The following is a 14,988-nucleotide window of genomic DNA, read 5'->3' as shown; positions in this document are numbered from 1 at the left end:
AACATTTTCAAGTTTGAATGATATGTTAACGTTGGTGTAATAACCAAAGATGGACAGTGCAAATTGTATGTTATTGTATCAGTTTCTTACCACTTAACTGTTAAAGTGAGATTTGGGAGGAGACAGAGAAAGAATGTTAGAGAAAATTGTAAAAATTTACAAATAAAGCTGGCTGTGGCAGCACACTTCTTTATGCCCAGCACTTGGGCAGCAGAAGAAGCAGGATAGCCATGAGTGCCAGACCACCCTGAGACTGCATACTAAAATTCATGTCAGCCCAGGCTAGAGCGAGACCCTACCTCAAAAAAAAAATTACAAACAAAAGATTTTAAAGCCCATTTACCTAACAGTGTCTCTAGCAATATTTGGTCAGTTTAACTTCCTGTATACCTGGATAATTCACAAAATTCTTGGGGTGTGGCCTGAGTAAATGTTCCATTACTCTGTGAAAGTATGTATTTCTCAATGTGAACTGAAAGATAGCCAGGGAGAACTTTGGGTCAAGAACGAGAGTTCTTTATTACTCCCTAGAGCATTTTGTCTAATCCTTATTAGATTTTCAGACTCCCTTTGGACATTGCTAGACTTATTCATGCTGTGTGAGGCCAAACAAGCAGAAAACCTGATTTAGTCTCTGGGGGGGGAAAAAAAAAGCCTTTCGCTGAATAGTAACTTCTTGCTAAGCCACATTATTTCTTATGTTTTTTTTTTCTTCTTTTGGATTTGCTGGGAATCAAACCCAGGGCCTCACACATGCTAAATACACATTCTCTCACTGAGTTATTCTCCCAGCCTTGCAGTAAGTCTTTCAAAAATAAATCAGGGGCTGGAGAGATGGCTTAGCAGTTAGGCGCTTGCCTGTGAAGCCTAAGGACCCCAGTTTGAGGCTCGATTCCCCAGGACCCACGTGAGCCTGATGCACAAAGTGACGCATGCATCTGGAGTTCATTTACAGTGGCTGGAGGCCCTGGCACACCCATTCTTTCTCTCTCTGTCTGTCACTCTCAAATGAATAAAAAAAAAAAAAATTTATAGTCAGAAAATCTTAAGTTACATGTTATGTTGTAAATTTCTATGATGTATCCAAAATAATATCCATAAATATCTTTGTAGACATCTCAAACATTTTCTCTATTTTAATTTAATTTTTAGTATTATTTTTACTTTTGATAGAAAGAGGCAGAGAGAGAAAGAATGGGCATGCCAGGGTCTTTCAGCCATTGTGCACGAACTCCAGGCATGTATGCCCTCTTGTGGGCATGTGTGTCATTGCACTCTTGCGTCTGGCTATGTAGGACCTGCAGATTTGAACATGCATTCTTAGGCTTTGCAGGCAAGCGCTTTAACCACTAAGCCATGTCTCCAGCCCCATTTTCCCTATTTTTAAATAAATACATTGGATATTTAATTTCTTTTTCATTTAAAAAATTATTTTTGTTTATTTTTACTTATTTATTTGAAAGTGATGGACAGAGAGAGAGAGAAAGAGGCAGATAGAGAGACACAGAGAGAATGGGCATGCTAGGGCCTATGGCCACTGTAAACAAACACCACATGTGTGTGTCCCTTGTGCATCTAGCTTATGTGGGTCTTGGAGAATCGAGCCTCAAACCAGGGTCCTTAGGATTCACGGCAAGTGCCTAACTGCTAAGCCATCTCTCCAGCCCACATTGAATATTTTTTAAAATTTGTTTATTTTTATTTACTTATTTGAGAGTGACAGACAGAGAGAGAAAGAGGCAGATAGAGAGAGAATGGGCACACCAGGGTCTCCAGCCACTGCAAACAAACTCCAGACGCATGCTCCCCGTTGTTCATCTGGCTAACGTGGGTCCCTGGAATCGAGCCTCGAACCAGGGTCCTTAGGCTTCACAGGCAAGCGCCTAACTGCTAAGCCATCTCTCCAGGCCCACATTGAATATTTTTAAAGATGTAGTCATGTCAGAAATATTAGAAGTAAAGTGCAGTGGGCCTTCCATAGTTTGTTATACTTCTAGAGACCTTCTTAAATTCAAAACCCTGTATCAAAACTTTCTAAAATAGTATTGCTTATGCAGTTTTTTTTTTTTTTTTTTAGTTTTCATATAACACCTGGTCTTTCACATGAGAAGAATGACTTACTACTCGTAGTTTTCTTTTTCGTCTTTAACTCAGAAACTCTTGGGGTGGGGCCTGGGCAGGACTACAGCAGATGTGTGTTATTATGTAGAAACCGAAGGTGTAAAGGCTCAGAATATAATAGATACTCTTTATTTGTATGAGGGAACACCTGTTTATTCTACTTACATAAGCGGCAGTTTTTGGTTTCTTTATACGTGTCACAAAATGTTTGCGTTTTTGCAGAAGCCATTCTAAAATTGTATAGTTGATGTATGAATAATTTATAGAGGCTTCTGTCTTTCTAGAGACACGTTGGTGTAGGATTAGAGCTTTTGTTTTTAAGAAGTGAATACCTTAATAGTATATACTAATTAGAATTGAGGTTTTAAGCATCTGGGCTATTTTCTTTGTTTTTTCAAGTTTTTAAAACTTATTTTACTTGTGAGAAAGAGAGAGAGAATGGGTACACCAGGGCCTCCAGCCACTGCATACGAACTCCAGATGTGTGTATGCATGCACCCCCTTGTGCAGGCTTACCTGGGTTCTGGAGAGTCGAACCAGGATCCTTTGGCTTTGCAGGCAAATGCCTTAACTGCTAAGCCATCTCTCTCTCTCTCTCTCTCTCTCTCTCTCTCTCTCTCTCTCTCTTTTGGTTTTTCGAAGTGGGGTTTCACTCTAGCCCAGGCTGACCTGGAATTCACTATGTAGTCTCAGGGTGGCCTTGAACTCACGGCGATCTTCCTACCTCTGTCTCCCAAGTGCTGGGATTAAAGTTGTGTGCCACCACACCTGGCCCAGCCAACTTTTTTATAAAATAGTTTTATTTATTTGTGAGAGAGGGGACCTAATGCTATTACAAAGTAAACTCCAAATACATGCTCCACTTTGTGCATCTGGCTTTATGTGGGTACTGGGCAATGAAACCTGGGCCCTCAGGCTTTGTACTCAAGCACCAATAACTGTTGAGCCATCTCCCTAGCCCCATGGAACATGCATGATTTTAACTGTGAGAAAGATAGGCTTGGAAAGGAATATGTGATACTAAGATTTGTTATTAATTTAACTAAGACACTATCTCAAATTGATGGCGATTTGAATCAGTTCATTTAAAAATAAACTGGGGCTGGAGAGATGGCTTAGTGGTTAAGCGCTTGCCTGTGAAGCCTAAGGACCCCGGTTCGAGGCTCGGTTCCCCAGGTCCCACGTTAGCCAGATGCACAAGGGGGCGCATGCGTCTGGAGTTCATTTGCAGAGGCTGGAAGCCCTGGCGCGCCCATTCTCTCTCTCTCCCTCTATCTGTCTTTCTCTTTGTGTCTGTCACCCTCAAATAAATAAATAAATAAATAAATAAAAATTAAAAAGATAAATAAATAAAATAAAATGAATGGGCTGGTGAGATGGCTTAGCAGTTAAGTGCTTGCCTGTGAAGCCTAAGGACCCGGTTCAAGGCTTGATTCCCCAGGACCCATGTAAGACAGATGCACAAGGTGGTGCATGCATCTGGAGTTCGTTTGCAGTGGCTGGAGGCCCTGGTGCGCCCATACTGTCTCTCTCTCTGTGTGTCTGTCACTCTCAAATAAGTAAATAAAAATAAACAAAAAGAAAAGGACAAATATGGGGGGTTGAACCATTCTCAGGTGTTTGTTGTCAAAACAAATGCAGTTCGGAAGGAGGCTTATCTGTTTAAACTTTGACTTTATGCTATCACTTTGTGTTGAGGACAGTGAGGAATAAGAGGAAACTTTAGTTAATAAAGGGTTAATACAAAAGCTGGGGAGATGGCTCAGTGGATAAAGTACTTACCGCCCAAGGATGAGGCCCTGAGTTTGGATCCCAGAATGCATTTCACCCGCTAGGCATCATGGTGAATGCCCGTCATCCCAACACTGGGGAGGGGAAGGCGGGATTTCTGGACTCACTAGCTAGCTAATCTAACTGAATTCGTAGATGTAGGCTCAGTGAGAGACCCTGTGTCAAAGAGTGAAAAAGCTGAGAGTGACTGAGGAAGACACCCAGTGTGAACCTCTGGCTTCTACATGCATGCACACATGTGTCCCCATACAAATGTGGATATACCCATGCACACATACCACACACACACACACCACATGCACACTAAAAAAAAATGTTTCAAGAGAAACTTCCAGTGCCTGATGTCACTTTCATCTTGGGCTTTTGGCTCTCAAACAGCACAACCCGTGTTTTTTAAAAATATGTTTTATTTATTTATTTGAGAGAGAAAAGAGAGAGAGAGAGAGAGAATGGGCATGCCAGGCCCTCTAGCCACTGCAAACGAACTCCAGATGCATATGCCCCCATGTGTATCTGGCTTATGTTTGGGACCTAGAGAATCAAATCCGGATCCTTTGGCTTTGCAGGCAAACACGTTAGTGGTTAGCTAAACCATCTCTCCAGCCCCAGCCCGTATTTTTGAAAGCTCTTCTCTCATCTTTACCCTCCTGGGTTTTTAAGTTAAAATTGTTTATGATGTTTACAAGCTTATTAGAGGGGTGATTTAGCATATGCCTGAGTGCCTGCCTTTCTAAAGCACTGGAGAATGAATGTTCACTGTACCATATTCTCTACAGGCTGCCCATCTGGGGAACATTTTCCTTTTGGAGGAAAGATGCTGTCTTCAAATGATAAAAAGTTAGAGAAACTGGGTCCCTTTTACCGACCTTCGCTGTCCAGGCAGAAGACCAGTGCAGAAATCATAAGTGAAGCACGGAATGCATTAAGAACAGTTAAAACCCAAAGACCATTCACACCTTGGGAAGATCAAAGAAAACTCTTCGGACCTGCCTCATCAAGAACACCCGAGAGCAGGCCTCCTTCCTCCTTCAGGTAGTGAGACTTCACTGTGGTGGGAGATTTCATTGTCCCTCAATCCTGCTGCGCCCTTCCTTCCTCCCTCATCCCTTGCCAATCATTCCCTGATATCTCTACTGTCTATGTAATTTGGCTTTTTCCAGGATGGCATAGGAATTGTACAGGAAGTAGCCCATCTGATTGCCTTTTTAAAAAAAAATTTTTTTTAGTTATTTATTTGCAAGGGGAGAGAGAGAGGGCATGCCAGAGCCTGTAGCCTCTGCAAAGAAACTCCAGAAGCACGGGCCACTTTGTGCATCTGGTTTTACATGGGTACTGGGGAATCGAACTTAGTCGTTAAGTTCTGCAGGCCAGTACCTTAACTGCCAAGCCATCTCTCCAGCCTGCTTTTTTTTTTTTTAATTTAATTTATTAGTTTTCTTTTCAGCAAATACAGGCAGTTTGGTACCATTGTTTAGGTTCATCCATGATCTACCCCCTCCCAATGGACTGTCCTTGTTGATGTAAATGGATCGTGCATTGTGGAGTTTGTCCACAGTTATTGGTACGATAAATGACTCTGCATATCATGACCCAACATGTGGCTCTGACATCCTTTCCGCCCCCTCTTCCGCAAAATTTCCCTGAGCCATGTTGGGTTCATTTTTGGTCTGCTTCAGTGCTGAGGTGTTGGGGGCCTCTGAGGCTCTGGCTCTCTGATTTGGTAGGAGTTGATTGTTCTCTGTGTTGAGTCTCCTTCCCCTTTGTGCTGGTATCCGGTTCATCAGGAAAACATCACCCTTGCTTGTTTTGCCAATTTTCCTTAGTTTCAGTCAGGCCCCTTTTGAGGTATGATGGGGCAGCTCTCTCCTTAGGATCTGCATTTATCTGAAAAAGAGAAGCAGATTCTCCAATGGAGAGTAAGTTATTACCCGGAAAATTGAGACAGCACTTACTTTTTTGATAGAGAGTTTAATAGGTGTAGGCCCTCTTGTACCCCGTGATTGATGGTAGCTTGATATTGGAGAGAGGGCTTATGTTTGGATATGGTTCTGACTTGTTTCCCAGCTCCAGCTATGGGTCCCGTACCACTGAGGGGATCAGTTAGCCAAATCAAGAGCAGTTGGTACCTCACCATGGTTGTGTGCCACTATTGCACTTGTGTGGGCATCACACCAGGTTATTTGTTGCTAAGTAGGTCAGGCTGTGAGTTGCTTGGACAGATATTGGTCATTTCCCCCAGTCGCCCATGTAGCACCTTTTAGCACTAGACACGCTGACTGTCTGGGGACTGACTCTCTCCTGGCTTCCAGCCATGCCATTTCATTTTACATGTCAGCTGCATATGGAGTCCTCAGCAATAGGGTCTTACCACTAACCTTTGGTGGGTCATCAAGTACTCTGACAGAAGTCTGTCATTCTTTTAGGAAATCTTGTAGGTTTCTCTGATCAAAAGCTCATTGTGGATGATAGCCCCATGCTGGTAGTGGGGGTTACAGGTCAGTGCCCACTAGGAAAATGAGGAAAATATTAACTAATATACAAGAGTTAGAGAGGAGAGAGTGGGGGGGGGAAGGGAGGGAGGGATGATGTAGAAGATTTAGGTTAGACTTGATCCTACCCTCTCCAGTGTCGTGTGGTTCAGGTGTTTCCTGTAAGGGTCTAGTGAAGGTTCAGCCATTATTCTACTTCTTTTTGGTTTTTTTGAGGTAGGGTCTCACTCTGGTCTAGACTGACCTGGAATTCAATTTATAGCCTCAGAGCGGCCTCCAACTCACATCGATCCTCCTACCTCTGCCTCCTGCGTGCTGGGATTAAAGGCATGTGCCAACACGCCTGGCTGGCTCACCTTTTAAATTGAGTTTCGTATGTTCCAAAAAGTCACAATAACTCTTTTGAGTATTTTGAATGGCATTCCTTTATCCTATACATCTTTTGCAATTTTTTTCATGAAATTTCTTATTGGTTTGACTGTCTTTGTAGAGGAGACGCGTGTGTGTGTGTGTGTGTGAGAGAGAGAGAGATTGTACATGCACACGTGTGTGGAGGCCAGAGGGCAATCTCAGATGCTATTCCTCAAGAACACTAACTACCTTTTCTGAGAAAGGGTCTCTCACTGACCTGACGCTTACCAATTAGGCCAGACGGGCTGGCCAGCCAGCCCCAGGGATCCTGTCTCTGCCTCCACGGTGCTGAGATTACAAGTGCATACTGTTATGCCTGACCTTTTTTTCTGTTCATTTTTATTTATTTGAGAGTGACAAAGATAGAAAGAGGCAGATAGATAGATAGAGAGAGAGAGAATGGGCGTGCCAGGGCTTCCAGCCACTGCAAACGAACTCCAGACACGTGCGCCCCCTTGTGCATCTGGTAATGTGGGTCCTGGAGAATCGAGCCTTGAACCTGGGTCCTTAGGCTTCACAGGCAAGCGCTTAACTGCTAAGCCATCTCTCCAGCCCATGCCTGACATTTTTACATGGTTTCTAGGGATTGAACTCAGGTACTCATGCTTGCAAGGCCAGCATTTTACCAACTGGCCTCTTCGTAGCCTTAGGTCAGACATCTATTTTTCTAATGTATTTCGAGAAAGAGAGAGAGAGAGAACGGGCACGCCACTGTGAACAAACTGCAGACACGTGTGCCCCTTGTGCGCATGTGCAACATTGCACGCTTGTGTCACTGTGCGTCTGGATTATGTGGGACCTGGAGATTTGAACATGAATTCTTCGGCTTCATGGGCAAGTGCTTTAACCGCTGGGTCATCTCTCCAGCCCCAGACATCTTTAATTTATGCAAAGTCTAGCTGATCAATTCTTTCTTCCATGGATCTTGACTTTAGTGTCATGACTAAAAGTCATCACCGTCTGTGCATTAGCTAGACGTTCTCCTCTATTATCTTGTGGAAGTTTCATATTTTGAGTCTCACGTTTAGGTCTGAGATTGAATTAGACTTTTTTTTTTTTTTTGGTATTTTCAAGGTAGGGTCTCACTCTAGCCCAGGCTGACCTGGAATTCACACTGTAGTTCCAGGCTGGCCTCAAACTCACAATAATCCTCCTACCTCTGCTTCCCCAGTGCTGGGATTAAAGGTGTGCACCACCACACCCAGCTAGACGTAATTTTTTTTTTTTTTTTTTTGGTTTTTCGAGGTAGGGTCTCACTCTGGCTCAGGCTGACCTGGAATTCACTATGTAGTCTCAGGGTGGCCTCGAACTCTCAGCAATCCTCCTACCTCTGCCTCCTGAGTGCTGGGATTAAAGGAGTGCGCCACCACGCCCGGCAAGACATAATTTTTATATAAGGTATAAAGTCTGTGTTCTCTGTCTGTCTCTCAGATGTCTAATTATCTTCTCACCATCTGTTGAAAAGAAAAGGCATAAAGTCCTTGACTTACAATGATTCTGTTTATGATCTTTTACTTTCTGGTGGCATGAAAGGGATACACATTCAGTAGAAAATAGACTTTGATTTTTTGTTTTGGAAGGGGTAGGGTTTGAGGTAGGGTCTCGCTCTGGCCCAGGCTGACCTGAAATTCACTATGTAGTCTCAGGGTGGCCTCAAACCAGCATTGATCCTCCTCCCTTTGCCTCCGGTGTGCTTGGATTAAAGGTGTGCACCACCACTCCTGGCTGGAATTTTATTTATTAATTTTTTTATATGTTTAAGTTTTTATTTTTTTGACAGAAATAAAGAGGCAGAAAGAGGGAAAAATAGAGAGAATGGGCACGCCTGGGCCTCTAACTGCTGCAAACAAACTCCAAATGTGTGTGCCACCTTGTGCATCTGGCTTATGTGGGTCCTGAGGAATCAAGTGGAGGTCCTTTGGCTTTGCAGGCAAGCACCTTAATGGATAAGCCATCCTCCAGCCCTTGAATTTTTTTTTTTTTGTATTTCTGAGGTAGGGTCTTCCTCTTGCCTAGGCTGATTTGGAACTCATTCTCTAGTTCCAGGCTGGTCTTGAAATCCTCCTACCTCTGCCTCCCAAGTGCTGGGATTAAAGATGTGAGCCATCACACCCTGTTAGACTTTGATTTTTAATTTTTAATCTTTTCCTGGACTAGCCATGTGCAGGGGGATGTGCTCTAGTGATGCTGGGTAGCAACAAGCTACAACTTTCAGTCACCCATGGGTTACAAGGGAAAATTACCCACTCTATTGTTTGCTGCTTTCTTTCTAATATTTATTTTTATTTTATTTTACAGAGAGAGAAAGAGACAGACAGACAAACACACAGAGAGAGAATTGGTGTGACAGGACCTCAGCCACTATAATCAAACTCCAGATGCTTGTACCACCTAGTGGGCATGTGCGACCTTGCGCTTGCCTCACCTTTGTGTATCTGGCTTACTTGGGATCTAGAAAGTGAAACATGGGTCCTTAGGCTTTGCAGGCAAATGCCTTAACCACTAAGCCATCTCTCCATCCCTGTTTGCTATTTTCTTTTTTTGTTTGTTTATTTTTATTTATTTATTTGAGAGCGGCAGACAGAGAGAGAAAGAGGCAGAGAGAGAGGAAGGAGAGTGGGTGCACCAGGGCTTCCAGCCACTGCAAACGAACTCCAGATGTGTGTGCCCCCTTGTGCATCTGGCTAATGTGGGTCCTGGGGAATCGAGCCTTGAACCGGGGTCCTTAGGCTTCCCAGGCAAGTGCTTAACCACTAAGCCATCTCTCCAGCCCCTGTTTGCTATTTTTTAAGCTCTGATATGCATAGGTTTGATGCATTAAGTATATTTTTGACTTAAAGTGTCCAAGTTACAATAGACTTGTTGCCTTTGTCCCTTTGCCAAGGACCAGTTGACCATATGTTTATCAATTTGTTTCTGGGTTTTCCAGTATGTCCTGCTCACTTATTTGTTCTTTCACTTGCGTCACACTGTCTCTGTCACCAGGACTTTTGGTATGTTTTCACACTGGTAATTTTCTGGCTTTGTTCTTCACCAAGGTGACTGTTCTGGGTGTTTTCCTCACCTTGTGGACTTTAGAGACAGCTTGTTGATACTCACGAGACAGCCTGCTGGCATTCAGTAGAGATGGTATTGAATCTGTGATCTTGTGGGAAACAACGGAAATCTTCCCAGTCATCACGTCTTCTTATCCATGAGAGTGGAAGGTCTGTCCAGTTCTTTAGTTCTTCTCTTTTTTGTTTTTTGTTTTTGAGGTGGAGTCTTGCTCTGGCCCAGGATGACCTGGAATTCACTATGTAGTCTCAGGGTGGCCTCAAACTCATGGTGATCCACTTACGGCTCTTAGTGGGAAAATTTCAAGTTCTCATCATAAAGCCTGATGTTAGCTGGAATGTTTTTGTGGGTGTTCATTACCAACTTGGAGAAAAGCCCTTTATTCCTAGGTTGCTAAGAGTTTATCCTGAATGGGAGTTGACTTTTATCAAACTCTTTTATTACATCCTGTGATATGATCATAACAGTTTTTCTTCTTTAATTTAAACAAATTGATAAACATATAGTCAACTGGTCCTTGGTATCAGATTATGTTAATTTATTTTCAAAATGCTTGTTTTTGAAATTGTTATTTGTGTGTGTGTATGGGCACTTATGTATCATGACTGTACCACTTTACATTCCACTCTACATAGGTGCTAGGGAATCACATCCGGGCCAACAGGCTTTTCAAACAAGTGCCTTTAACCACTGAGTCATCTCTACACCCCTACTTATGTTTTAAAATATTGTGTGTGTATATGTATGTATGTCATCTTTCCAGCCTCCCACTTGTTTTTTTTTTTGTTTGTTTGTTTGACTTTTTTCTGATTTATTTTTATTTGTTTAATTATTAGAGACAGAGAGAGGGAGAGAGAGAGAGGAAGAGAAAGAGAGAGTGTGAGAATGGGCACGCCAGGACCTATAGCCACTGCAGACGAACTCCAGGTGCATGTGCCACCGTGTGCAACTGGCTCACATGGGACCTGAAGAATTGAACCTGGGATTTTAGGCTTTGCAGGCAAGCACCTTAACTGCTAAGCCATCTCTCCAGCCCTTGTTTGACTTTTGATTAAGCTTCTTAAAGATAATTTTAGACCTTGCTGGAAAGTTACTTTGAAAAGAGATGGTTAAAAGTAGTTATCACACTTGCTCTTTAAAAGTGACATGAAAAAACTTTAAAAAAATCACTATAGGGCTGGAGAGATGGCTTAGTGGTTAAGGCACTTGCCTGTGAAGCCTAAGGACTAAGGTTTTATTCTCCAGACCCATCTCTGGCACGCGTCTCAGTCCTCTACAGCTGGTGAGTGCTTTCTGGTTTTTTAAAAAAATTATTATAACTGCCAGTGTTATGAAATGAACTTGGCCAAAAATATTTGAAATCAGAACCTACAACTTGTATTTTAAAAGTATATGTGTTCCCTCCCTCCCTCTCTCTCTTTCTCTCCATATACATATGTACATGGAGAGAGAGAATGAAAGATTTATTGCCAGGCATGGCTTAGACTGGAATAAGGAAAATGGAAAAAGAGACATCTTAGAGAGAGGGAGCAAGAGATGGAGAGCAAGGTCTCATAGTTAAGGGAACATTTGCTAAAAAAGTTGGTAAAGACCTATTTGGTAACTTTTTGTATTTAGGATGCTTATCCTTAGATTACTTTGCCTGTAATTCTCCATTCTAATAACCAACAGTAGGCTGGGAAGATGGCTAAGTAGTTAAAGGAACTTTCTGGCAAAGGCTGTTGGCCCAAGTTCAGTTCTCCAGTACCCCCATATAGCCAGATACCCAAAGTGGTGCGCATGAAGTCTGAAGTCTGAAGTATGCAGTGGAAATAGGCCCTGGCTGTCCATATTCTCATTTTTTCTCTCTCTGCACAAATAAATAAATACAACTATAAAAAGCGAAAATAACTACTCTCTTACAGTGAATAGAATAGTCAGTCAGTAGAGGCATGTCCATGTAGATCAAGAAGAAATTTTGTTCCTGGGTATATTGCCATCAAAATAAACCCATTTCTGTTTCCTAAACTTACTAAACCCAATTAGGTAAGCCCCAAATACTCTTAATCAATTTTTATTTTAATTTATTTTTTAGAGAGAGCAAGAAAGAGAGAATTGGTACACCAGGGCCTCAGACACTGAAATGGAACTCTAGACACTTGCACCACCTAGTGGGCATATGTGGCCTTGCACTTGCCTCACCTTTGCATCAGGCTTATGGCTGGTCTGGAGAGTAGAACGCGGTCCTTAGGCCTTGCGGGCAAATGTCTTAACTGCTGAGCCATCTCTCCTGCCCCTCAATTTTTTATTGATATACAGAACAAACAGAGGTTCAGGAGAGTATAGCTCAATGCATATATATATAAACAAAACACTAAGCAGCCAACATTCTGAAAGGTGAAGTAGCTATTACCTTTGCTATTGAGACCATTTGGGGGGTCAAGACCCTCCCCAGTACTGCCTCCCCAGGGCCACTACCATGCTGCCTTTAACAGACAAGACTCCTTTGGGCTGTTTTCAATATTTTACAAGAGGAGAGCTCAAAGTACTGGGCAAATGAAACACAACTTGACATATTTCAAAAAGAGCCACAAGGACTTATACATACCTCGGGGTTGGGGAGAATCCAGGATATGAAGAAAAAGTGCAGAGAAAATGTTAACAAGTGTTTTCTTTCACTCTTTCTGAAATGCATGGTGACATTGCAGCAGCTAGTCACAATGCTGTGATTGACCAGAGTGCTCAGAACACCTGTGGAGAAAATTGCAGGCGCGGAAATATACATGTGGCTGACATCAACACGGGCCTGGGAGAAGTTTTAATACTTGCTTTCTGGCTTTCAAAGGTGTTGGACTCTTTGTGTGTGTTGTTTTACGAATTACATCACAAGCAACTTTCTGAAGTGGGACGTCAGTGACCCCTTCCCGGTCTTCATGGAGGGTGGAAGAGACCCGACCTTCTGTCTGGGGATCTGAGGAATGAAGGCCATAAGGAGATATGTTATGACCAGCCACGCCCCTTAAGTATCGATGAGTTGCATCTTCTTAGATTGGCTTGATCAGTATGGATAGTCTGTGCGTCTTACTTCAGTGCACTCCAGGGTTTCATCAGCCAGAAGGCCTCTTAAAATCTGGCCTGGCCAGTGCTTTTGATTGTCCTCAAGTCACTGGTGATAAGGCAGCGGGATTGCCATGAGTGCATAAGTGAGTCTGCAGCCAGCCTGAGCTACAGTGAGATCCTGTCTCAAAAGAAAAAAAAAAAAATCATGTCACTGGTTAGTGTTGTGAAACAAAACCCGGGGGATATAAAGTTCTCAAATAAAAAATTTAAACTTATTTGCATGATTTCTGAAATTATGTGAAATTTATAAGGCAAAGAGCCAAAGGAAAATTTATTTAAAAAATTTCACTGTCTTTTTTTCCCCCTACAAAAGGCATTTTGCTGCACAAGTACGTTTTGTAGAATCAGCGTGGAGAAGTTGCTGGGCTGAGATTGCAGCAGCTGAGTGAGAGAGTGCTTGCCCAGCATTGATGAGGCCCAGGTCCCATCCTCAGCTCTTACTGGGGATGAATGAAAGAAGAGAGGGAAGAAGGGGATAAGAAGGTATAAAATGAGAGAGGAAGGAAAGTAGAGGAGGAAATTGCAGTTGGCGGTTTTCTCTTGTAGGGTTAAACATGTTTTACATATATGTATCATGTTGTAGTCCAGTGAGATACCTGTTCACATGGGATAAATAATCTATAAAGGACAGTAATAGAATTGAACTAACTTTTCTTTTTAAAATATTTTACTTTTATTTATTTATTTGAGAGTGAGAGAAAGAGGTAGGATCTTGCTCTCATTCAGGCTGACCTGGAATTCACTTTATTTTTTATTTTTTATTTTTTTAATTTATTTATTTGAGAGCGACAGACACAGAGAGAAAGACAGGTAGAGGGAGAGAGAGAGAATGGGCGCGCCAGGGCTTCCAGCCTCTGCAAACGAACTCCAGACGCATGCGCCCCCTTGTGCATCTGGCTAACATGGGACCTGGGGAACCGAGCCTCGAACCGGGGTCCTTAGGCTTCACAGGCAAGCGCTTAACCGCTACGCCATCTCTCTAGCCCTGACCTGGAATTCACTATGTAATCTCAGGGTGGCCTCAAAGTCATGGCATTCCTCCTACCTCTGCCTCCCAAGTGCTGGGATTAAAGGTGTGTGGGGCTGGAGAGATGGCATAGGGGTTAAGTGCTTGCCCGGGAAGCATAAGGGCCCTGGTTCGAAGCTCGATTCCCCAGGACCCATGTTAGCCACATGCACAAGGGTCGCATGTATCTGGAGTTCCTTTGCAGCTGCTGGACGCCCTGGCACACCCATTCTTTCTCTCTCTCTCTCTGCCTCTTCCTCTCTGTGTCTGTCTCTCTCAAATAAATAATAAACAAAAAATTTTTAAAAAGACATGTGCCACCATGCCCAGCTTTACAAAGTAAACTTTATACTGACCTTAGCATTGAGGTTATTATACATGTATATTTTATCTTTCATAATAATACATGAAGCACTTTCCTGTATTACATTTTTTGCTTTTCTATTATTAGTTTCATGGCTAAAGCAAAATAATTATTTTGCAATAAATTGAGGAGACTAAAAAGTAAAGGGACTGCTCACTAAATTAATACGGTGCATTTAATCAAACAAATGAGTGTGACCTCCTCAGAACTCTGTGTCTTTACTCCCTCAAGTCTAGGACTAGGGCTAGGGCCCTGGCTTGGGAAGGAGTTCAAATGAACTGGGGGGCTTGGCAGTTAAAGGCCCTTGCTTACGAAGCGTGATGGCCTGGGTTCGAGTTCTCCAAGTGGCCCATGCATCTGGAGTTTGCAGCAGCAGGAGGCCCTGATGTGCTCACACTCACCGTCTGTGTCTCTCTCTGTCTTTCTCTCCAAAATAAATACAATTTTTTTTAAAAAAAGAAACTGTGTGTGGGGGGGTCCCAATTCTCAGATACCCTGCACCGGAGGGTGCTCCTGCCCGCCTCCCAGTTCCCTGGTCCTAAAGGAGGAGATACACTCCCCCTCGCACTTGAGCCAAGCCACACCTGAAACCACAGAGGAGATGGGAGCCGAGCAAGAGTCCTGCTTCCATGCTCTTCCTGATAATCAGCGCC

General features: G+C 43.0%; 1 protein-coding gene across 1 annotated transcript in view; it reads left to right on the top strand.

Moving 5' to 3' along the window:
• The window catches only part of Armc2 (armadillo repeat containing 2), a 144,783-nt gene that overhangs the window by 4,656 nt on the left and 125,139 nt on the right, over nucleotides 1–14,988 (top strand). The window contains exon 2 of the mRNA XM_045154897.1: nucleotides 4,689–4,944. The gene's annotated coding sequence lies outside the window, so the exon portion shown is untranslated. The remainder of the gene's footprint in view (nucleotides 1–4,688; nucleotides 4,945–14,988) is intronic.

This window comes from Jaculus jaculus, chromosome 7 (assembly GCF_020740685.1).
Source record: "Jaculus jaculus isolate mJacJac1 chromosome 7, mJacJac1.mat.Y.cur, whole genome shotgun sequence".
NCBI classification, from domain to species: Eukaryota; Metazoa; Chordata; class Mammalia; order Rodentia; family Dipodidae; genus Jaculus; species Jaculus jaculus.
The sequence above is the reverse complement of the archived record's forward strand: the minus strand, read 5'-3'. Positions and strand labels throughout refer to the sequence as shown.